We start from the raw sequence: 24,409 nt of genomic DNA, 5'->3' as shown, positions 1-24,409 counted from the left end.
GACAAAATCTGTATATGTTTTGTCTGAAGCATTTTCTTCCTTTCGCCATAGATGGTGCTTTAATTCGATGAATAGAAATGGGTATACAATCGTAATTTACAATGCGCGACTCAATGGCAGTAGTAGGGCACAGCCAATTGTAGCACACTTTTGTAATCAAATTTATATGCAAATTAATCAAATTGCGACAGCTGATTGATTTATGACGTTAAGCTGTTGATCTGTTAACTGGTTTATGATCCACTTAGGATCGATTCTAACACTCTGGGAATAATACATACTTCTGAGAAATCCCCCCTCCCCCTCCCTTCACTGATACAAGTACATCTTTGATGTAGAATTAATTGACTGATTAATTAAATTGATGAATTAATTACTTCCTCCCCCTCCTGGGAAATCTCCCAGCCTTTCCCTCCCCTCTCCCACTTCCCCCATATACAGTCAGGAACAAAAGGTGGGAATATCACTCAGTCTGTGCAGAGCTGTTGTTGTGGAAGATGCAAGTTTTACCCCGTTAAGCAACTACATGTCCTAAATATGTAATTACACTGCTGCAGATTGGAGGTGTTGCCTTGTCAGAAAATTTTCATGTGTGTACTCACCTTGTTATGCAAAGATCAACTGAGCTAGTGCACAATGCCACCACCAGAGAACATCCCACCTGTGGCCCCCTCCCTCCCAACCATTTCCACAAAAAATTGGCAGGAGAGATCGTTAAGCTGGTGGACTGGAAGGGTCACATGACAGGAAATTCAACTACATTGCGTAGGGTATAATAATATAACGTTTATTTATAAATGTCGGTTCACATGGATTGGATCTCTCTTTTATGTGCGGGGGAAAGCTCATCATTGTCTGTTGTTTAGGAAGATGCAGGTCTAGTAAAATGCATTGAAGAGAAGTTATTAAATATGTAAATAGATTGTTCTTTTTCCGATGGCGCAAGGAATACCTTCATGAAATCGAGGTCAACACTACTCGCAGCACGTAATTAAACTATTACAGATCGCGCTAAACATAACTGGCGAAAAAACTACATTTCTCGTTGCACACTCTTGCTTCTTCATGTATGCTGTCTGCAGACTACTGGGCGATGATAGGGTCATAGCCGCATGCATGTTGAGCAGCAGTCAGTGACTAGCAGTACTGGGCCACTGTTGGTAGCAGCCCCCAGTCGCCTTCTGCTTAATCCCTGAAAAAAGAATCACGTGCTGGCATCCTTTTCATACCAGACTCACTTCTTGTTTTGTTCACAGACACACATCTGCCATACAGGTCAGTGGAAGCAGCTGCTTTATGTCCTCAACCTGCTGTGCATATACTGACTTAGTTCACAATACCATTGGCAGAGGACGCTAGGAGAAACAACCTCCAATCCCCTCCTCTCGACCCCTTGCTCGTCTGGTTACTTCTTGTCTCAGAAAGCATCAGTTGGCGGCAACTGTTTGGTATTGATTTTTGATAAAATCCTGTCAAACACATGCTCTCTCTCTCTCTCTCTCTCTCTCTCTCTTCTCTCTCTCTCTCTCTCTCTGTCTTTCGCTCTCTCTCTAACACTAACCCCTGTTTTGTCCAGAAGAAAGTAGTGGATACCTGGTAAATCCCCAGTGCTCCCCAAAGTACTGGGCTCTAAATATCTTGGAAATAGTACATTTCACAACCCCACTCAGTCAAATTAATTGGCTAATTAATTGATACCCTATGTGTGGGACACTTTTTCACTGCATCCTATTGATGGGTACTAGGACTGGAATACTTGGCAGGAAATTCTAGGATTCGATCTCCCAACTACCCGACTTCCAAGACCTACTTTCCTCCCTTTCAGAGCCGGCCGGAGTGTCCGTGCGGTTCCAGGCGCTACAGTCCGGAACCGCGTGACCGCTATGGTCGCAGGTTCGAATCCTGCCTCGGGCATGGATGTGTGTGATGTCCTTAGGTTAGTTATGTTTAAGTAGTTCTAAGTTCTAAGGGACTGATGACCTTAGAAGTTAAGTCCCCTAGTGCTCAGAGCCATTTCAACCCCCTTGCAGATTTTATCTTTGCATCCTGTTGGTGAATACTGGCACAGGTAGGGCGTTTGGCAGGAAGTCCATGCGTTGGAGCTAGCTGAAAATTACAAATTTCAGCTCAGTTGGACTATGTCCTTAAACAGTTTGCAGGAGATGGGGCAGATGTTTGACTCGAATGTGCTTGTAGTACCAGTATCGGAAACAATAAATTAATCAATCGGAAATTTGTTGATGCAGTTATTGGCTTTTAAAGCATTATATAATTCCTAAATCGGTTCTCCGCTACACCATGATAAAGAATGAGGAGGGTGAAGGGTCTGCCAAGTGATAGGGTAGTAACAACAATGAATACCACTGCCACCTTCCTGCTTCAAGACAGAGTGCACTTAAATGTATTGAGAAACAATGAACACCACACACTTAAACCACATTCCATTCTGCCCGCATCTCGTGGTCGTGCGGTAGCGTTCTCGCTTCCCACGCCCGGGTTCCCGGGTTCGATTCCCGGCGGGGTCAGGGATTTTCTCTGCCTCGTGATGGCTGGGTGTTGTGTGCTGTCCTTAGGTTCGTTAGGTTTAAGTAGTTCTAAGTTCTAGGGGACTTATGACCACAGCAGTTGAGTCCCATAGTGCTCAGAGCCATTTGAACCACATTCCATTCTGTGGTAGTTGTTGTTACAGTTACATCCCGCACATTTGTGTCCCGATGTTCACATACAGCACACCAGGCCAGAGAGTCACACAGTGCTAGTTCCCACTGTGGACGCATGTCTCAGCGATCGAGCCGTTTCCCAAGCGCTGAAGAGCACCGTCCAGCTATGGAGCGTGCCCAGAATGACCGGAGTGGTAAGAATGGAGTTCGGATGTTATCAATACGTCCAGCACAAAATAGTTGTCAGTCATCGATACCAAATCTTCTCAAAGAGCCACATAAAAATTGGAGAATACTCACAACATACGTGATCACTAAGGCTCCCCAACACATAGTAAGTATTAGTTCGCATTTCACATGCCCAGAGGGTGACATAGTGAGGTCAAGTGCATCTCTATTCCCTGTCTGACCAGTTTGGAAGGCTCAGTGGTGGCTCGCATCTTAAGTCAGAAATGTACGTTCGTTCCGTACCATGCACCTCGCACGCAAAGCAGTATCGTTCTTGGAAACTAGCCACATATTTATCAATTGAATTATAATTAAATATTACGACAGCAGCCCTAATCGAATGACATTTGGCAATGAGCAAAGTTTCAAAAATACCTCCTCCTGACTATTGTGGCTCTGGAATTATCAGTTTCCGGTGTAAAACTGTATCCTCCTTATGACTGGACGTAATTTTCCATGTAAAATCTCTCACACCCTTTACTTCTATTGACACACTGAAATTGTAGTTTTCCACGTCAAATCTATACCTCCCTTATGACGGGACATAGTCAGACACCTGTCATTTTCTTTTTGAGCACTGATCACAGTAACGTTACGTTCCAACAGCATAACATTATCATTTATATGAGCGTACTGCATCCGAAAAATTTATGGTGCATCCATATTCAAACCAGCTGGGCATCGCATCGCACTACCCAGTAGAAAATCATCCTGCCACATCGTTGTTATCACATATTTGTTGACGAATAAAGAGTGCAATAACAATTAAAATACCCTCACGTCTTTTATTTTTGTTACATACGGTTTTGCACAATATCTGGCAATTGACAGAGCAGGAAGAACTGACACGCCAGTCAAGTCACATATCCATGCTAATTTTCTCGAAGTCCCATCACATTCCGATAGCACTGTTTCGCAGTTAGAAGGCTGTCTAATCCACCATCTGTAACTAATTAGGTAGAGATCTAACAGATCGAGAAAAATAGTAAACGAAATTACAGAACGAAATTCACATCCTTGCAGAGTATACGTGAACTGCACAAAGAAATTCTCTCTACCCCTCTGCTCGTTATTTTTGTGACATCAAAAAGAGTAAAACCACAAACTATAAAAAATTCACTAACGTCAGCTGGTAGTGAATTCAATAAGATTTTACCGCGTCTCTCTTCTGATAGATTAGAAACAACTAGCGTCTGCATGTTGACATCGACCATATGTTGATCCCATTAAATATACTTATATTGGTCTGTGTCAGGTAATAAACTGACATTAACACATTTCGATCTATTGACTCTTACAGAAAGCAGAACATCGCATGGTGTAAATGAAGCTGTTCCCACAACACACAGAAGAGTTGAAATAAAAGAGAGATTATTGAAAAAATATGGAAGACATCTCAATATATGGAAACTGGAAGTGTTTGCTACATTGTGGAGCGTTTCCAAACAGGTATCCGAAGGTGGTGACCTCTACATTAAATTCCATTCCACAATGATAGGTTTACAGATGTCTCAGTGTTCTGTTTTCGTAGAGACACAGAGCATTGATTCCTCATATTGGTGGTGTATATTGCACCCAAATATGTGATCGCAGTTTTGGTATCCTAGGTAGCAGTCATCATGACCCCCTAATGTTTGGACACTGCGTACGGCATCTTTATGACTTACAATGCATAACCACATGCGGAACAAGGGGCTAATCGGAAAGAGCGAAACCTATAGAGCACGGATAGTATTCACCATAAGTTGTCAATTCCACCTGTGGAAGAATAGGAACATTTTAATACACCCAGGCGAGTATGTAAGTACCTTCTTCCTTCACATTTGTTGTCTATTCTCATTAAAGTCACATATTTTCCGTCAATTTCGTAATTTTACCAGGTTTTGCGTAATTTCAATGAGTTTTACTCAATTACTCGAGGTCCAAAGCACCACTCTCGACGAGTTGTCATGTGAGCAGAATGTCTCATCACGTCGATCTCCTGATGCTATCAGCGTGGTTTCTGTATCATTGCTAAACCACCCCCTCCATTACTTTGCGAGGGTCATATAAATGATGACATATCGTGAAACCTGTTACACTTCGTACATCATAAGCCACAAATATTGTTTCTTAGTGTAGGAAATAGCCATCAACAGAGAGCAGGTGCCAAAACTCCATTCCTTAGACGAAACACTATATAAATTCGGTAAGATTTTATCACGATTTGCCATATCCCCCTTTGTGGATGCGAGACACAAATAACTCTCACATTCGTAGGATAAAGTCGAAGATTCAAAGATCTAGCACTGTGCCCTCTATTTCGAAATGAACTACCACTTCGTTGAACCTATCGGCTAAAGAACCTGAGATGAACTCTATGGGACATCTCTTTATGCATCTCGTAACTCTTGCTCTGTATTTAACCAAATCTTCCTTCAACATTGTCTTCGATGTAATTTGGAACTGGTCAGAAGTAGGAGTATACTATACCCGCTACGGTCGACATCTCGTGAAGGAACAGAATGAGCTAAGTCCACGTAATTAATACACTTCTATATTTTACTTTAGCAAAGAGCACAACATGTTTTCCAAACCTGTGCTGACAGACGCTAGTGGTATAGACCGATATTCTCTTTCCAGTACTGTAACTGCCATTCTACGAATAATGTTCCCTTCCAGTCTTACTCACGGCACCCGTCCAATTACACACAACCTCTCTAGACGCTTGCAAACTAAGGAGTTCAGCATTCCATACTGGTGTATAGTAGATATGAGGCTGATACATTTGAGAGTATTTTGGTGATATAACTCTATATTAAAAAGGTGAAGAAATATATGACTTATTCATACTGGAGTTCCAGACGGAAGGAGTATGAAACACGTTACATAAATCACTTGTACTACCAATTCTGTAGAATTGTTGTAGTGCTTGGACTCCGTACCAAGAAGGTACTGGGACGAGAGAAATAACCACGCAACATAAACACACAAACCTAAGGATACACAATTCTGCACTTAAGCACGAAATCATGCTAAAGTAGTATGGTTTACAATATATCAGTTACATGGAACGAAACGCTGTTAATATTCCAATGCAGGAAATATATTTCGAACACATGACATACATTCACCATGCACGTTTTCTTGCCCACTCACTACGACGAGAAACTTTAAGATGATAAAACTACTACCTTCAAAATCAAAGGAAGGATAATAGATTCTTTGTGATACATGTACTACACACAACAAAAAAGTTTTGCATCACCCTGGTTCCCAGAACTCCTGAGGATAGACGTTGACTGTGAATATTGTATCACAGGCACAGTCCTTTTGACTGTTCAGAGACGTCACTAAACCCGCCCAAAGATGTAAACAACTATGCATGAGCAGCGCCTGTTAGACTGAGGTGGTCCGACAGCCGATCAGATCCAGTCATTCCACCAGGAAGGAGGTACACGGCTCGTGTTTCTGTAGTTCAACCATGCCTAGACGGCCAATACCGCGGTTTGATCGCGTCCACATTTTTACTTTGTACCAGGAAGGGCTCTCAACAAGTGCAGTGTCCAGGCGTCTCGGAGTGAATCAAAGCGATGTTGTTCTGACATGGAGTAGATACAGAGAGACAGGAACTGTCGATGATATGCCTCGCTCAGGCCGCCCAAGGGCTACTACTGCAGTGGATGACCGCTATCTACGGATTATGGGTCGGAGGAACGCTGACAGCAACGTCACCATGTCGAATAATGCTTTCCGTGCAGCCATAGGACGTCGTGTTACGACTCAAATTCTGCGCAATAGGCTGCATAATGCGCAAGTTCACTCCCGACGTCCATGGCAAGGTCCATCTTTGCAACCCTGACACCATGCAGCGCGGTACAGATGGGCCCAACAACACCGAATTGACCGCTCAGGATTGGCATCACGTTCTCTTCACACATGAGTGTCGCTCATGCCTTCAACCAGACAATCTCCGGAGGCGTGTTTGGAGTCAACCCGGTCAGGCTGAACGCCTTAGACACACTGTCCAGCGAGTGCAGCAAGGTGGAGGTTCCCTGATGTTTTGGGGTGGCATTATGTGGGGCTGACGTACGCCGTTGGTGGTCATGGAAGGTGCCGTAACGGCTGTGCGATATGTGAATGCCATCCTCCGACCGATAGTGCAGCCGTATCGTCAGCATATTGGTGAGACATTCTTCTTCATTGACGACAATTCGCGTCCCCATCGTGCACATCTTGTGAATGACTTCCTTCAGGGTAACGACATCACTCGACTAGAGTGACCAGCACGTTCTCCAGACATGAACACTAACGAACATGCCTGGGATAGATTGAAAAGGGTTGTTTACGGACGACGTGACGCCCCAACTACTGTGAGGGATCTACGCCAAATCGCCGTTGAGGAGTGGGAGAATCTGGACCAACAGAGCCTTGATGAAATTGTGGATAGTATGCCACGACGAATACAGACATGCATCAATGCAAGAGGACGTGCTACTGGGTATTAGAGGTACTGGTGTGTACAGCAATCTGGACCACCATCTCTGAAGGTCTCGCTGTATGGTGGTACAACATGCAATGTGTGGTTTTCATAAGCAATAAAAAGGGCGGAAATGATGTTTATGTTGATCTCCATTCCACTTTTCTGTACACGTTTCGAAATCTCGGAACCGAAGTGATGCAAAACCTTTTTTGACGTGTATATAGCTTTCTACAGGTATATAGCGCGCACTGCTCACATCCGATTACAGTTCAGAAAATATACAATTCTCTCATCAGTCCTATAAAAATATCGTCAGCAATGGAAAATGTATGAAACAGAGTCGTATTATGAGGAAACAGACAAACGCATAGCATCTGTGTTTGACATCTGATATTACACGCCATGCTGCTCGAACTCTGTGAACAGAAAAGAGTCTCCTCCACGCACGAATCTGTCGAGCAAATGTATACACAGGGACTGCAATACCTCACAATTCCCTGTCACCAACTTATAATCACTCCAGTTACTAAACTGAAGACTCGATTTATGTCCATGATGTGACAGGGGAATGGAATAATCAGCACATATCTTCTTTCGTCAAGAGGAGGGTGCCAAAATAGGTTTTCCATCGATTTGGTGGACACGATTCATCATACATGCACTGGATGATCTCTGCTGACTGTGGTGTGGAGAGGTTTGCTGTTAACGATAGCAGGCAGGTCGTGCTCTAAGTCACAAGTAGAACACGCAATTGTACTTGAGTCGAAGGCAGGTTATACCACACATCTAATATACCCCGAGAGAGAAAGGGAAAAAATGGTTAGATGTGTGGTAATGATGTGCCGAAACATTTTCCTCTCTCTCTGGAATGCATCATCAATCTACCATTAAATCATATCTCCTTACAACCCCTCTCAACCGATTACTGCATCTGATTTCTATCATCCTTTAATGAAGATCTATGTTACTCGTAATTTAGAGGCAGTGGGTTCTATTTTCCAGGTAAGCATCAACTACGGCTGTCAACTTGTTTGTATACCTGTTAATTCAACAGACATACAGCACAATGTTGTTAAAAACCATGCAGCAACTGTTCTACAAGACATTTGTTAGCTCACACCACATGGCTGTGATTGGTAGAGAATACAGAGAAGCGCATTGTAAATACTATTTGTTAGAGTTTAAAACACGTAAACAGTCTTGCACAGAGTCAAACATGTGATCCATTCTGTAGTTGCATATTGCAGTCTCCAAGCAGGTAATACAATCCTCTTAGGTTAAAGACACTTTATAAAAATCTATAAGATGGTTGCCGATATGTAATATATACCAATATTATGAATACCAATATAATATATACCAATATACACCAATATTATTCTGTGTTAAACAGTCTATTCCAGCTGTCTTATCACTGTCCACGAAAAATGACTGTTTCCCTGATTCCCAGTGTGTCCATGTCAAATTTTTTTCATATTCCTCGTGCTGTCACATACTCGTTCGTTCCCATGTACAAGAATTTTCCTGCACCAAGCAGACACGTAAGCACTTCCTCATTGTCCCTCAATTTCCACGCATTCTGGCGTATTTTCCATCAATTTTTGCGTATTGTCCGTCAAGTTTGGTAATTTTATCGATTGTATGTCACTTCTGCTCATGTGATCATGGCATCGCTTGTTGCCACGTATTCTAAAATTGCTTATAAATGTAGTACAGTAGTCAGCACCGAGTGCTACTGCATTGTTTTTCTCTGTGTGCCTGTCTTGGTTTCACCTGGGAGCCCTCATGGTACAGTGTAGGTTCTGTCTTGGAGCGAATAGGAGGGAGTGATATTCTTTGTTGTTACTATCCTAACACGTCATAGAGCCTTCCTCCTCCTCATTCTTCGTCCTGGTGTAGCTGAGAGAACCAACTTAGGAATTATGTAATGCTTTAAAAACCAATAGCAACGTCAAAGTCCTGCTTAATTTATTTATTGTTTTCGATATTGGTATTGAAAGCACACTCCAGTCAAACATCTGCTCCATCTCCTGAAAATTGTTTATCGACATAGTGCAATTAAACTAAAATTTGAACTTTTCATTTACCGCCAACGTAATGGACTCCCTGCCAAACGACCTACCAGTGCCAGTATTCACCAACAGGACGCAAGGATAAAATATAGAAGGGAGAAGAGAAGGTCTTGGAAATCGGGCTGTTGGGGGTCGAAAACCTGGAATTCCCTGCCAAATATTCCATTCCTAGAACCCACCAATAGGACGCAAGGAAAAACAGTCCCACACAGAGGGTATCAACTTAATTAATTAGTCAATCAATTTAATTGAATAGGGATAGTGCAAACGGATTATTTCCGATACATCCACAGTCCAGCATTGTGGGGAGGGCTGGGGTTTTACCAGGTATCCCAGGTATTCACTACTTTCTTAAGGACAGAACAGGGGCTAGTGTGGTTTCTGGTAGGATGTGACAGAGACTCTCTGGGCTGGAAGTGGTCACTTCAGAGAGAGGGAGTGGGAAAGAAGGGCAGAGAGAGAGAGAGAGAGAGAGAGAGAGAGAGAGAGAGAGATGATGATGATGATGATGTCTTTCGACAGGAATTTCTCAAGTATTAGTATCACAGAGTTGCCGCCGTCTGACGCTTTGTCCAACAAGAAGTAACCAAAGAGACAAGGGAGATAGGAGGAGCGCATTGGGGGAAGCAGGGGTTGGGAGATTGCTTGTCCCAGCATCCTCTGCCGGTGGGACTGTGAACTAACTCAATAACCACACAGCAGGGCGAGCGCATAGGGCAGCTGCTTCCACTGACATAGTATGAAAGATGTTTTTGAGAGAAAACAAGAAGTGTCTGGTATGAAAGTGATGCCTACACCTAATGCTTTGAGGATTAAGTAGCAGGCCACCTGGGGTCCTGCTGTCGGCGGTCCAGCACTAATGCAGTCACTGCCCACTGTTGAATGCATGTGTGTCTGCAACCCCTTCATCACCTGATAGTATGCGGACGGTGTATGGGAACAAGCAAATTTGTGCAGTCCGAAGGTTGTTTCTTCGGCAGATATGTTTAGTGCGATCTGTAACAGTGTAACTACACTACAGGCTATTAAAATTGCTACACCAAGAAGAAATGCAGATGATAAACGGGTATTCATTGGACAAATATATTATACTAGAAGTGACAAGTGATTACATTTTCACGCAATTTGGGTGCATAGATCCTGAGAAATCAGTACCCAGAACAACCACCTCTTGCCGTAATAAAGGCCTTGATACGCCTGGGCATTGAGTCAAACAAGCTTGGATGGCGTGTACAGGTACAACTGCCCATGCAGCTTCAACACGATACCACAGTTCATCAAGAGTAGTGACTGGCTTATTGTGACAAGCCAGTTGCTCAGCCACCATTGACCAGACGTTTTCAATTGGTGAGAGATCTGGAGGATGTGCTGGCCAGGGCAGCAGTCGAACATTTTCTGTATCCAGAAAGTCCCGTACAGGACCTGCAACATGTGGTCGTGCATTATCCTGTTGAAATGTAGGGTTTTGTAGGGATCGAATGAAGGGTAGAGCCACGGGTCGTAACACATCTGAAATGCAATGTCCACTGTTCAAAGTGCCGTCAATGCGAACAAGAGGTGACCGAGACGTGTAACCAATGGCATCCCATTCCATCGCGCCGGGTGATACGCCAGTATGGCGATGACGAAGACACGCTTCTGATGTGCGTTCACCGCGATGTCGCTAAACACGGATGCGACCATCATGATGCTGTAAACAGAACCTGGATTCATCCGAAAAAATTTCGCGTCTGTAGCACGTCATCTTCGTGGTGTAGCAATTTTAATGGCCGGTAGTGTGCTTACTTGGGTTGTTTAGAGGAAGAGACCAAACAGCACGACCATCAGTCTCATCGGAGTAGGGAAGGATGGGGAAGGAAGTAGGCCGTGCCCTTTCAAAGGAACCATCCCGGCATTTACCTGGAGCGATTTAGGGAAGTCACGGAAAACCTAAATCGGGATGGCCAGACGCGGGATTGAACCGTCGTCCTCCATTTAGCAGTGTAATTACGTGTGGTGAGTTATGTTGACATACATTTCTTAACGGTATCACTAGTATGAATGGAGAAAAAGCAATCTATTTAATTACTTCTTTCCGATGTATTTTACAAGACCTGCATATTCCAAAACTGCAGAAAATGATGAGCTTTTGCCAGCAAATGAAAGAGAGATCCATCCCATGCAAACTGAATTTTATAAATGGACGATATATTATTATACCCCCTGCAATGTATGTAATTGAATTTCCTGTCATTGGATCCTCCCAGTCTACCAGCTCAGCGATTTTTCCCGCCAATTTTTTCTGGGAGTGGTGGGGAGGCAGGGAGCGGCCAATGGGCGGGCCATACTCTAGTGGTGGCATTGAACATTATCTCAGTCGATCGGTGCATGTCAAGGTGAGCACGCATGCGAAAATCTCCCAAGACCACACCTCCAATCTGCGGCAGTGTAATTATGTAATTAGGACATGTAGTTGCTGGACAGGGTAATATTTTCACCTTCCACAACAGCTCTGCACAGACTGAGCGATTTTCCTGCCAATTTTTTCCTGAGTATGGTGTGGAGAATTGGAGGGGGGGAGGAGGGGAGTGCTGAAAGATTTCCAACGAGGGGTAGGGAGTCATTAATTGGTGAATTAATTAATCAATTAGTTTGATATTAAAAGTGTGCTTATATCTATGAAGGGGGGAGGGCGGTTTGGGATTTCCCAAACGGGTGGACAATGAGGAGATGGAGTTAGAGGGAGGGGGGGGGGGTTCTCAGAAGGATGTATTATCACCAGGGGTTCATAAATTAACTCTCAGGGGTTCATAAAACTCTTAGAACAACAACAGGCTACGGTCATAAATCAATCAGATCTCACAATTTAATTAATTTGCATATAAATGTGATATCAAAAGTGCTCCACAATCGGCTTTGCCCACTTGTAATGGCCCTTGTGTATCCAGTCGCACGTGGGACCCCACCACCATACTGCGAGGGTAGGACAGGTCAGTGTTTCGTAGCTTCTCATTGGAAACCCCATTCGCAACGTTCTATTCCTCCGATATATCGGACACGGGACTACTTCGCGTACACTGTGGCCGTGGCTCGAGACTGACGCTACTCTACTTTTCCAACTACAGTAAATGTTCAAACGTAGCACCACTAACTTCAATTAGTGATAAACTTTCAAAAGACCATACATAGGAGTGTAGCATATCTGCGAGAATGTCAGCACAAGTGTTTCTGATGAGGTAGATACTGTCTTCACGATGTGTTGGCACTTGCTGGTACCCCTCGTCTTTCAAATATCCCCACAAAAGGAAATCAGGCGACGTCAAATCCGGTGACCTAGCGGGACAACTAATAGGGGAACCTCTGCCGATCCACTGATCAGTGTAAACACAGTCTAATACCTCCCGTGCTCCAATTGCGTAATGCGTTAGACAACCGTCATGCTGAAACCACATACGCTGTCGAACGTCCAGAGCAACATCCTGTAGTAGTAACAGCAGTTCCTGTTCAAAATCACTCGATATTTCCGTCCATTCAACGTGGAATGGGTTTGGCTCTGATCACTATGGGACTTAACTTCTGAGGTCATCAGTCCCCTAGAACTTAGAACTACTTAAACCTAAGTAACCTAAGGCCATCACACACATCCAAGCCCGAGGCAGGATTCGAACCTGCGAACGTAGCGGTCTCGCGGTTCCAGACTGAAGCGCCTAGAACTACTCGGCCATACCGTCCGGCGTGGAATGGGTTCGTTTCCCATGTTGCCATACCATACATTTGATACACGGCTTGTCGTGCCTGGTTGGCTAGGGATCGGAAGGATTAGACCACAGGGGTACTGAACAACATTCGTGGTACCAAGTTTTGAAATACATTTATTGAACATACAACAATCAACGTAGTTGAAATACTAAGCTTCCCCAACAATGGTTAGAAGCATTGACACAATACGGATCTCAAATATAGAATGATGAACGTGTGTTTCACACCAAATCACAAAACCAATGAGTTGATTTCAAACAACTACTAAAGGAAAATTATCCGTAAGGTTACACCTCCGTGAACAAGTGTTCTTGACATTTGCTTAAGGAAAATCACTGAAAACGTTACTGGTCAAAACAAGTTGTTCAATTTAGCAAAGCACATAGCAAGAACATGAACAATGTGGGTATAAGTAAACTTTGCTTCCGAAATTTGCTTATTTGTAGTAAGGTCTTATGGGACCAAACTGTTGAGGTCATCGGTTCCTAAGCCTACACACTACGTAACCTAACTTAAACTAACTTACGCTATGGACAACACACACACCCATGCCCGAGGGAGGAGTCGAATCTACGACGTGGGGAGCCCCACGGACCGTGAAGAAAGCACCTCAGACCGCGTGGCTACCCTTGCTTGTCGGTAGTCCAATCAAAAGCTAATAACGCTGCCCGACATCGCACAGACTTTCGGGACGTGTTACAAATAGCCACCTCCACTATCCAAACTCCGCCTCTCTAAAGCATAAATACACTACTGGCCATTAAAATTGCTTCATCAAGAAGAAATGCAGATGATAAACGGGTATTCATTGGACAAATATATTATACTAGAAGTGACATGTCATTACATTTTCACGCAATTTGGGTGCATATATCCTGAGAAATCAGTACCCAGAACAACCACCTCTTGCCGTAATAAAGGTCTTGATACGCCTGGGCATTGAGTCAAACAGAGCTTGGATGGCGTGTACAGGTACAACTGCCCATGCAGCTTCAACACGATAACACAGTTCATCAAGAGTAGTGACTGGCTTATTGTGACGAGCCTGTTGCTCGGCCACCATTGACCAGACGTTTTCAGTTGGTGAGAGATCTGGAGAATGTGCTGGCCAGGGCAGCAGTTGAACATTTTCTGTATCCGGAAAGGGCCGTACAGGACCTGCAACATGGGGTCGTGCATTATCCTGCTGAAATGCAGGGTTTCGCAGGGATCGAATGAAAGGTAGAGCCACGGGTGGAAACACATCTGAAATGTAACGTCTACTGCTCAAAGTGCCGTCAATGAGAACAAGAGGTGACCGAGACGTGTAACCAATGGCACCCCATTCCATCGCGCAGGGTGATACGCCAGTATGGCGATGGCGTATATACGCTTCCAATGTGCGCTCACCGCCATGTCGCCAAACACGGATGCGAACATCATGATGTCGTAAGCAGAACCTGGATTCATCTGAAAGAATGACGTTTTGCCATTCGTGCACCCAGGTTCGTCGTTGAGTACACCGTCGCAGGCGCTCCTGCCTGTGACACAGCGTCAAGGGTAACCGCAGCTATGGTCTCCGAGCTGAGAGTCCATGCTGCTGCAAACATCGTCGAACTGTCATGCAGATGGTTGTTGTCTTGCAAACGTCCCCATCTGTTGACTCAGGGATCGAGACATGGCTGCACGATCTGTTATAGCCATGCGGATAAGATGCCTTTCATCTCGACTGCTGGTGATAAGAGGTCGTTGAGATCCAGCACGGCGTTCCGTATTACGCTCCTGAAACCACCGATTCCATATTCTGCTAACAGTCATTGGATCTCGACCAACGCGAACAGCAATGTCGCGATACGATAAACCGCAATCGCGATAGGCCACAATCTGACCTTTATCAAAGTCGGAAACGTGATGGTACGCATTGCTCCTCCTTACACGAAGAATCACAATAACGTTTCACCAGGCAATGCCGGTCAACTGCTGTTTGTGTATGAGAAATAGGTTGGAAATTTTCCTCATGTCAGCACGTTGTAGGTGACGCCACCGGTACCAACCTCGTGTGAATGCCCTGAAAAGCTAATCATTTGCATATAACAGCATCTTCTTCCTGTCGGTTAAATTTCGCGTCTGTAGCACGTCATCTTCGTGGTGTAGCAATTTTAACGGCCAGTAGTGTAGCAACAGATCACATACATGAGCATTTATAGCCATTGCGAGACATGTGCTGAGGGCCAGTTAGCCTTAAGTGACAACAAGCAATGAAAGCCTACAGGTCTTCATGTGTAGTTTAAGCTTCAGACCGGAACAATCAATTATTTCCGACCTAATTAAATGTGTCTAAGATTTTTACGACAAGACTTCCACACTAAACATTGCGGGATCCTGCAATGACAGAATTAACATAACACTCTCACATGATAAAGACAAAACAGAGTAATAACTGTTTCAAAATGTAAAACCCCATTAAGTAGAGGCCAGCTTAAAGCTCGGCATCACATGTGCCCTAAAGGTGAGATCACGGCGTTAATAATTAACTTAAGCCTGGGGAAGGAGCAGTTCGTTTCGCCATTTTAACAGCCGAGAATTGCACTACAGGCCACAAACTGTTATTAATTCTTGTGAAAGTTTACAGTCTTAATTGGTTACACAAGTGCTGGTCAGACAACAAGGGGGCACAAGAAAAGTTCGCTCAAAGGCTTAAACCGTTTATTAATTTCTTTGTACAAATCCGCAGAAGGTGGTGCGCATAACAACCAAACAGTTACAAAACTTGGGCTCTGGCACGAGCAAACACAGCTCGAGCAGCCATACGCAGTTCTCAATTAAGAACAAACCATGTTTACGGAATCGTTACCAAAATATAATTGCCAGCAAGATCTTATAAAACATAAGGTTCACAGAAATAGCTTCTGAGATCAAACAGTCGTCCAAAATACACGATCCCTGTATCAACAGTTCCTCTTTATAAAAAAAGGAAGCTCTAACAGTCTACAAATATGTACCTGACTAGCACTTCAAGTTTGGAAAGCTAATCAGTGATTGCAGTTCGACTGTTAATGCTATTACTATCAAACTCTAGGTAACACAAGTCGGCCGAGGTGGCCGAGCGATTCTAGGCGCTTCAGTCTGGAACCGCGCAACCGCTACGGTCGCAGGTTCGAATCCTTCCTCGGGCATGGATGTGTGTGATGTCCTTAGGTTAGTTATGTTTAAGTAGTGCTAAACTCTAGGGGACTGATGACCTCAGATATTAAGTCCCGTAGTGCTTACAGCCATTTGAACCATTTTCTAGGTAACACGTAATCAACTGTTTGAAAATTAAGCGGAAGATAAGCTGTAATAATGGTACTGCAAACAACCACTTGCGAAGCAATACACACACGCTCACAATGATACTGTGTCAGACTGCTTAACGCCGAATATGAACATTCATTTACAAGCAAGAAGGTACTCGAATTTACTACCCGGCGTAAAGCATAAAGTTGACGGCACAGACGAAGAAGCTTGCAGAGGCCAAACATGCTCCCATTTGCTCTGGAATAAACTGCTTTCTAAAACGATGTGCGACGGAAGAATGCCGCAGACTAACGGCGGAAGTCTTCATGATGACCGGACGGTCCCAACTCAGTCCGTTTATGTTGCCTTCCTTAACCGCCAATGAAGCACGCCCCGCGTACTCAGGCCAACACCAGGCAACGAACCCACATATGTATAGAAGAGGCCGACCGACTCGACCATTATGGTCTCCGTTAAAGCCGCTTCTTCTCTCTCCGCGCACCACGCCGCTCACATCCCCAGTCGCTCTCACTCTCTCCGCTCACTGCTGTCACGCCTCGCGCCCTCTTCTCTGGCTAATTTGCCATAACTCGTGGGGACTCTCTACACTCCCGCAATGGATGCTATGCCGGTTAACGCAACCACGATTTGTGAATGTAGATGCTTCGGAAAATACACTCCTGGAAATGGAAAAAAGAACACATTGACACCGGTGTGTCAGACCCACCATACTTGCTCCGGACACTGCGAGAGGGCTGTACAAGCAATGATCACACGCACGGCACAGCGGACACACCAGGAACCGCGGTGTTGGCCGTCGAATGGCGCTAGCTGCGCAGCATTTGTGCACCGCCGCCGTCAGTGTCAGCCAGTTTGCCGTGGCATACGGAGCTCCATCGCAGTCTTTAACACTGGTAGCATGCCGCGACAGCGTGGACGTGAACCGTATGTGCAGTTGACGGACTTTGAGAGAGGGCGTATAGTGGGCATGCGGGAGGCCGGGTGGACGTACCGCCGAATTGCTCAACACGTGGGGCGTGAGGTCTCCACAGTACATCGATGTTGTCGCCAGTGGTCGGCGGAAGGTGCACGTGCCCGTCGACCTGGGACCGGACCGCAGCGACGCACGGATGCACGCCAAGACCGTAGGATCCTACGCAGTGCCGTAGGGGACCGCACCGCCACTTCCCAGCAAATTAGGGACACTGTTGCTCCTGGGGTATCGGCGAGGACCATTCGCAACCGTCTCCATGAAGCTGGGCTACGGTCCCGCACACCGTTAGGCCGTCTTCCGCTCACGCCCCAACATCGTGCAGCCCGCCTCCAGTGGTGTCGCGACAGGCGTGAATGGAGGGACGAATGGAGACGTGTCGTCTTCAGCGATGAGAGTCGCTTCTCCCTTGGTGCCAATGATGGTCGTATGCGTGTTTGGCGCCGTGCAGGTGAGCGCCACAATCAGGACTGCATACGACCGAGGCACACAGGGCCAACACCCGGCATCATGGTGTGGGGAGCGATCTCCTACACTGGCCGTACACCACTGGTGATCGTCGAGGGGACACTGAATAGTGCACGGTACATCCAAACCGTCTTCGAACCCATCGTTCTACCATTCCTAGACCGGCAAGGGAACTTGCTGTTCCAACAGGACAATGCACGTCCGCATGTATCCCGTGCCACCCAACGGGCTCTAGAAGGTGTAAGTCAACTACCCTGGCCAGCAAGATCTCCGGATCTGTCCCCCATTGAGCATGTTTGGGACTGGATGAAGCGTCGTCTCACGCGGTCTGCACGTCCAGCACGAACGCTGGTCCAACTGAGGCGCCAGGTGGAAATGGCATGGCAAGCCGTTCCACAGGACTACATCCAGTATCTCTACGATCGTCTCCATGGGAGAATAGCAGCCTGCATTGCTGCGCAAGGTGGATATACACTGTACTAGTGCCGACATTGTGCATGCTCTGTTGCCTGTGTCTATGTGCCTGTGGTTCTGTCAGTGTGATCATGTGATGTATCTGACCCCAGGAATGTGTCAATAAAGTTTCCCCTTCCTGGGACAATGAATTCACGGTGTTCTTATTTCAATTTCCAGGTGTGTAGTATCTCGACAAAGAACGTGGGGGTTGTTTTCATTAGTTGACGTCCTCATTCAAAAACACTACCCGGTTGTGGAAACCAGCGCCATAAAGTTCTTAATGCAGTGACATGTGGCATGGATGGTACTTATGGTGATGCACTATTGCTACAATACTACCTACAGACGTACCGAAATCGCGATGTTACTGCCGAACGCTTGTCCGTGGGTTGTGGTGCATTGCTGCTAGTACAGCAATTCCATAAGCTTCTCCTGTAACACGTCTGCTTTATTTCCTTTTGACGGTCCGTACGCTGCTATCAGACATAAAGGCGTTGACAACTTTGGAAAAGAACGAACGAGAGAGACTTTCCCTGGAAAACGCTCGGCATACAAGGCAGTCTCAACATTTCTCCTACATTCTCCGTAAATAAAGATCATTTCAGTTTTTTTCTGTGTTCGCAATTTTCATACTCCATTTGCACGTCTGTTTTCCAAATAATAGGTAAGTGTGCAGGCAATAAACACTGCGCAAGTATTATTTTATTTAGTGGTGCTATCTGCTCTACGTTGCAGGAAACGTGAGCTCCGGTCGCAGTACGTCGTACTTCGCTACACGGTCATAGAGGTGCGTCCAGTAGTCGCCTGTTCGATATGTCGGAGGAATACAGCGTTGAGAATGGGATTCCCAATTAGAAGTTATGAAATCCTACTCTCGAAGCATGGAGGTGGGATCGCATATGCCATTGAATATTCAAGGGCCATCGAGTGCCATGTCGTGTTTTACGGTTGTATACCCATTTTTATTCCTCCGATTACAGCGCCATATTTGGCGAAACGAAGGAAAAGCTCAGGCAAAACGTATGTACATTTTTCCAAAGAATCGTAATCAGCAATAAAAAGACGGAGATTTACATTGAACATTTCACAGTTGCTCCCCGCCACGCACGCACGGTGTGGTATAGCTGGATGTCCCTCTCCGAGACAAACAAATTGGAATTACAACTTTTTTTGTTTGATCCGATGTCTAGTTTTCAAGATATTTCATTGTCTTCATATATATACATATGACGGGTTTTCAAGAGATCCGCAATTTCCTGGTGCTTAGGAAGAGCATATATATATAGGGTGGTCCATTGATAGCGACCGGGCCAAATATCTCACGAAATAATCATCAAACGAAAAAACTACAAAGAACGAAACTCGTCTAGCTTGAAGGGGGAAACCAGATGGCGCTATGGTTGGCCCGCTAGAATGGCGCTGCCATAGGTCAAACGGATATCAACTGAGTTTTTTCTAAAATAGGAATCCCCATATTTTATTACATAAACGTGTAGTACGTAAAGAAATATGAATGTTTTAGTTGGACCCCTCTTTTCGCTTTGTGATAGATGGCGCTGTAATAGTCACAAACGTATAAGTACGTGGTATCACGTAACACTCCGCACCCGCCACCGGCAATTACAGCGACATATCCGGAACCTCCTTACAGCAAAGAAACGCCGGGACTGACGTCAGACATGCACACGCCACAACTCCACCCTCCCTGTCAACTCCTCCAAGTACTGGTCAGCCTTCCACCGCCTTACTGGTAGCCATCCCACCCCGCATTACCCCATCCTCCATGACGATCGACCCTTTCCTGACAACCTCAGTAAGGCTAACCATTTTGCTTCTCACCTATCCGAGGTCTTCTCCATTCCTGACGATCCCCATTTTGATTACTCCCTCTTCCCCACCGTCCTTGACTGCACTGACACCTCTGCCCGCCCCATGGATCGGTTACCCCCCTCTGACATCAACACTCCCATCACCATGCAAGACATCACACTCGTCCTCCGCTCCAAATACAACACTGCCCCTGGTCATGATGGCGTCACCTACCGTCACCTCAAGGAATCCCCTCCATCCTTCCTGTCTGTCCTTGCTACCCTGTACAATGTCCTCCTCCCCACTGGATTTTACCCTGACCTGTGGGAGACTTCCTGTGTCCTGCTGTTCCCTAAGCCTAACAAACCCCCCTCTGCTACCTTTTCCTATCGTCCCATCTGCCTCACCACCATGTTCAGTAAGGTCTTTGAGGCCATCCTCTCTCGCCGTATCCACCGCCACCTTAACCAGCACCGCCTCCTTCCTCTTACCCAATGTGGCTTCCGGCCTTCCTTCTCTGCTGACGACCGGCTCCTTAACCTTACCCATCTTCTTTCCCTCCAACGTAACTCCCGTCGCTCTGCTATCTTTGTTTCCCTTGATCTCCAGAACGCCTATGACCATGTCTGGCATCCCGGGCTCCTTTTCAAACTCCAGACCTATGCTCTCCCCATCAACTTCGTCCGTCTCGTTGCTTCCTTCCTCTCCCATCGTCCCTCCTATGTGACTATCCACAATTCCAACTCCCGTACTTTCTACCCCTCTGCTGGCGTGCCCCAAGGTTCTGTCCTTTCCCCTCTCCTCTATCTCCTGTACACTGCTGATATGCCCAAACCTCCCCCTCCTGTTCATCTTCTCCAGTTCGCTGATGACACCGCCTTCCTAGCCCTTTATCCTACCCTTCAACGGTCCCAACGTACCCTCCAAACCCACCTTGACCAATTCACCACTTGGTGCAACCAGTGGTTCCTTCATGTTAATCCCTCCAAGACCCAGGCGATCATCATAGGCCGCACCACCCGCTCCTTCCGCCTCCATGATTTCTACCTCACCATTTATGGCCGTCCTATCCACCTCACTCCTACCCTCAAATGTCTTGGCCTCACACTCGACCGCCACCTCACCTGGACTCCCCATCTCCTTACCATCCAAAACAAAGCTCACAACCGCCTCCGCCTCCTAAAACTCCTGTCCGGCCGGACGTGGGGTCTGCATCCTTCCACCATCCTCCACACCTACAAATCCATGATCCGCCCCATCTTTTGTTATGCCAGCATCGCTTGGATTTCCGCCCCTCCCCGGTTCTATAAAGCCCTCCAAATCCTCGAACGCCATGCACTCCGCCTCGCCTTCTGCATCCGCCTTCCGTCCCCCACATGCATCCTCTATGACCTCATCCCATTCCCCCACCTTCTCCTTTTCCTTGAACACATCCGCACACTATATATTGTCCGCCGCCTTGATCCCCCTCACCCCCTGGTGTCTCCCTTCCTCTCCACTCCCAACCAGTTGCCGCGCCTTTACCGTTGTGTCCCTCCCTCTCTCCATCTCCACACCCTCCATCTCCTTTCCCAACACAACTTCCACCGCCTACCCCTCCCGGATGATGAGCTTCGCCCTGACATCTACCCTTCCTACCAACTCTAACCCCCTCTTCCTGCCTCCTCCTCAGGGCTCCCTCTCCTCCCCCTCCCTCCTTCTGAGCGGATTTACCCTCCTACTCCCCCTCCATCTCTTGTGCCTTCTTTCAGTGTCTCTGCGCTCCCTCCATCCCTGTCTTCCCTTTTCCTCTCCCGCCCCATGTGTCTCCTGCCTCTTCATGAACCCACGGTTGCCCCTCCTCTCTTCATCCCGCCGCTTCCCCAGCTGCCCCATGCTCTCCCCTCCTTTTCCATCCTCTCTGACCTTTCCCTCAGCAGGTCCCACCTGGTAGTTTCATTCTTCGTCGTGTGTGCTCCAAGTGGGTTTTAAGTGTGTTGTTTTGGAGTGTTTTTAATACTGTGGCCAACTTTTAACCTGTGCATACGCATCCAGTGTCTTCTCTGTGTTTTAAGAATCGCCAACTGTGTTTTTTAACTTTCTGGTGACTTTTTTAACTGTCCCCAATGAACGTCTACATGTCAGTGTATTTTTACCTCCATTTTCTCCCCTTACTCTGTTTTATGTTCCCCTTTTTTATCTCCTTATGTATGTATTCTTTTATTCTTTTTTTAGTTGTCATGTCACTCGGCTGAAGAGCGGCGGATTGTGCTGCTGACTACCCTCCCCTGCCCATATGGGGCAGGGGAATAAAATCACAATAAAGAAAAAAAAAATAACATTCCGCCAGTGCGGACGGTATTTACTTCGTGATACATTACCCGTGTTAAAATGGACCGTCTACCAACTGCGGAAAAGGTCGATATCGTGTTGATGCATGGCTATTGTGATCAAAATGCCCAACAGGCGTGTGCTATGTATGCTGCTCGGTATCCCGGACGATATCATCCAAGTGTCCGGACTGTTAGCCGTATAGTTACGTTATTTAAGGAAACAGGAAGTGTTCAGCCACGTGTGAAACGTCAACCACGACCTGCAACAAATGATGATGCCCAAGTAGGTGTTCTAGCTGCTGTCGTGGCTAATCCGCACATCAGTAGCAGACAAATTGGGCGAGAATCTGGAATCTCAAAAACGTCGGTGTTGAGAATGCCACATCAACATCGATTGTACCCGTACCATATTTCTATGCACCAGGAATTGCATGGCGACGACTTTGAACATCTTGTACAGTTCTGCCACTGGGCACAAGAGAAATTACAGGACGATGACAGATTTTTTGCACGCGTTCTACTTAGCGATGAAGCGTCATTCACCAACAGTGGTAACGTAAACCGGCATAATATGCACTATTGGGCAACGGAAAATCCACGATGGCTGCGACAAGTGGAACATCAGCGAACTTGGCATGTTAATGTATGGTGCGGCATTATGGGAAGAAGGATAACTGGTCCCCATTTTATCGACGGCAATCTAAATGGTGCAATGTATGCTGATTTCCTACGTAATGTTCTACCGATGTTACTACAAGATGTTTCACTGCATGACAGAATGGTGATGTACTTCCAACATGATGCATGTCCGGAACATAGCTCGCTTGCGGTTGAAGCGGTATTGAATAGCATATTTCATGACTGGTGGATTGGTCGTCGAAGCACCATTCACCTGATCTGACGTCCCCGGATTTCTTCCTGTGGGGAAAGTTGGAAGATATTTGCTATCGTGATCCACCGACAACATCTGACAATATGCGTCAGCGCATTGTCAACGCATGTGCGAACATTACGGAAGGCGAAGTACTTGCTGTTGAGAGGAATGTCGTTACACGTATTGCCAAATGAATTGAGGTTGACGGACATAATTTTGAGCATTTTTGTGGTTTTTACAGCTAATCACGCTGTAACAGCTTGCGTTCTCAAAAATGATACGTGTATCACATTGGAACAACTGAAATAAAATGTTCCAATGTACCTACGTTCTGTATTTTAATTTAAAAAAACCTACCTGTTACCAACTGTTCGTCTAAAATTGTGAGCCATATGTTTGTGACTATTACAGCGCCATCTATCACAAAGCGAATGATGTGGACCAACTAAAACATTCATATTTCTTTACGTACTACACGAATATGTAATGAAAATGGGGGTTCCTATTTAAAAAAACGCAGATGATTTCCGTTTGTACCTATGGCAGCGCCATCTAGCGGGCCAACCATAGCGCCAGCTGGTTTCCCTCTTCAAGCTAGACAAGTTTCGTTCTTTTTAATTTTTTCGTTTGACGCTTATTTCGTGGGATGTTTGGTCCGGTCACGTTCAATGGACCACACTGTGTGTATATATATTTTTTATGGTGCTTACGAACGGCACATACAGTATATACCGTTCCTAAGCACCAGCAAATTGCGGATGTCTTTAAAACCCGTTGTTGCTGTACGATATGTTGTAATAAAATGACGGGAAATATATTGTTGGTTAAATAATTACTGACACTTAAGTAGTACGAAAGTATGCCGTATCAGGGCAATGGAGTATCCAGGATCCATCAAAAACGCATCGTTTCTGGTACGATTTGTTATACTTAAATGCCAGTTATTAATGTATTTACGATTAAAGCCTTAGGTTTCAGGGTATGATAAGATTTAAAGTACGAGCGTAAACTACTAGTGGACGGTGTAGCGTAATGAATAGCGATGCTGGTTAATGCTGTATCACCTAATATGTTACAGGTTCGT

This window comes from Schistocerca cancellata, chromosome 5 (assembly GCF_023864275.1).
Source record: "Schistocerca cancellata isolate TAMUIC-IGC-003103 chromosome 5, iqSchCanc2.1, whole genome shotgun sequence".
Lineage (NCBI taxonomy): Eukaryota > Metazoa > Arthropoda > Insecta > Orthoptera > Acrididae > Schistocerca > Schistocerca cancellata.
The sequence above is the reverse complement of the archived record's forward strand: the minus strand, read 5'-3'. Positions refer to the sequence as shown.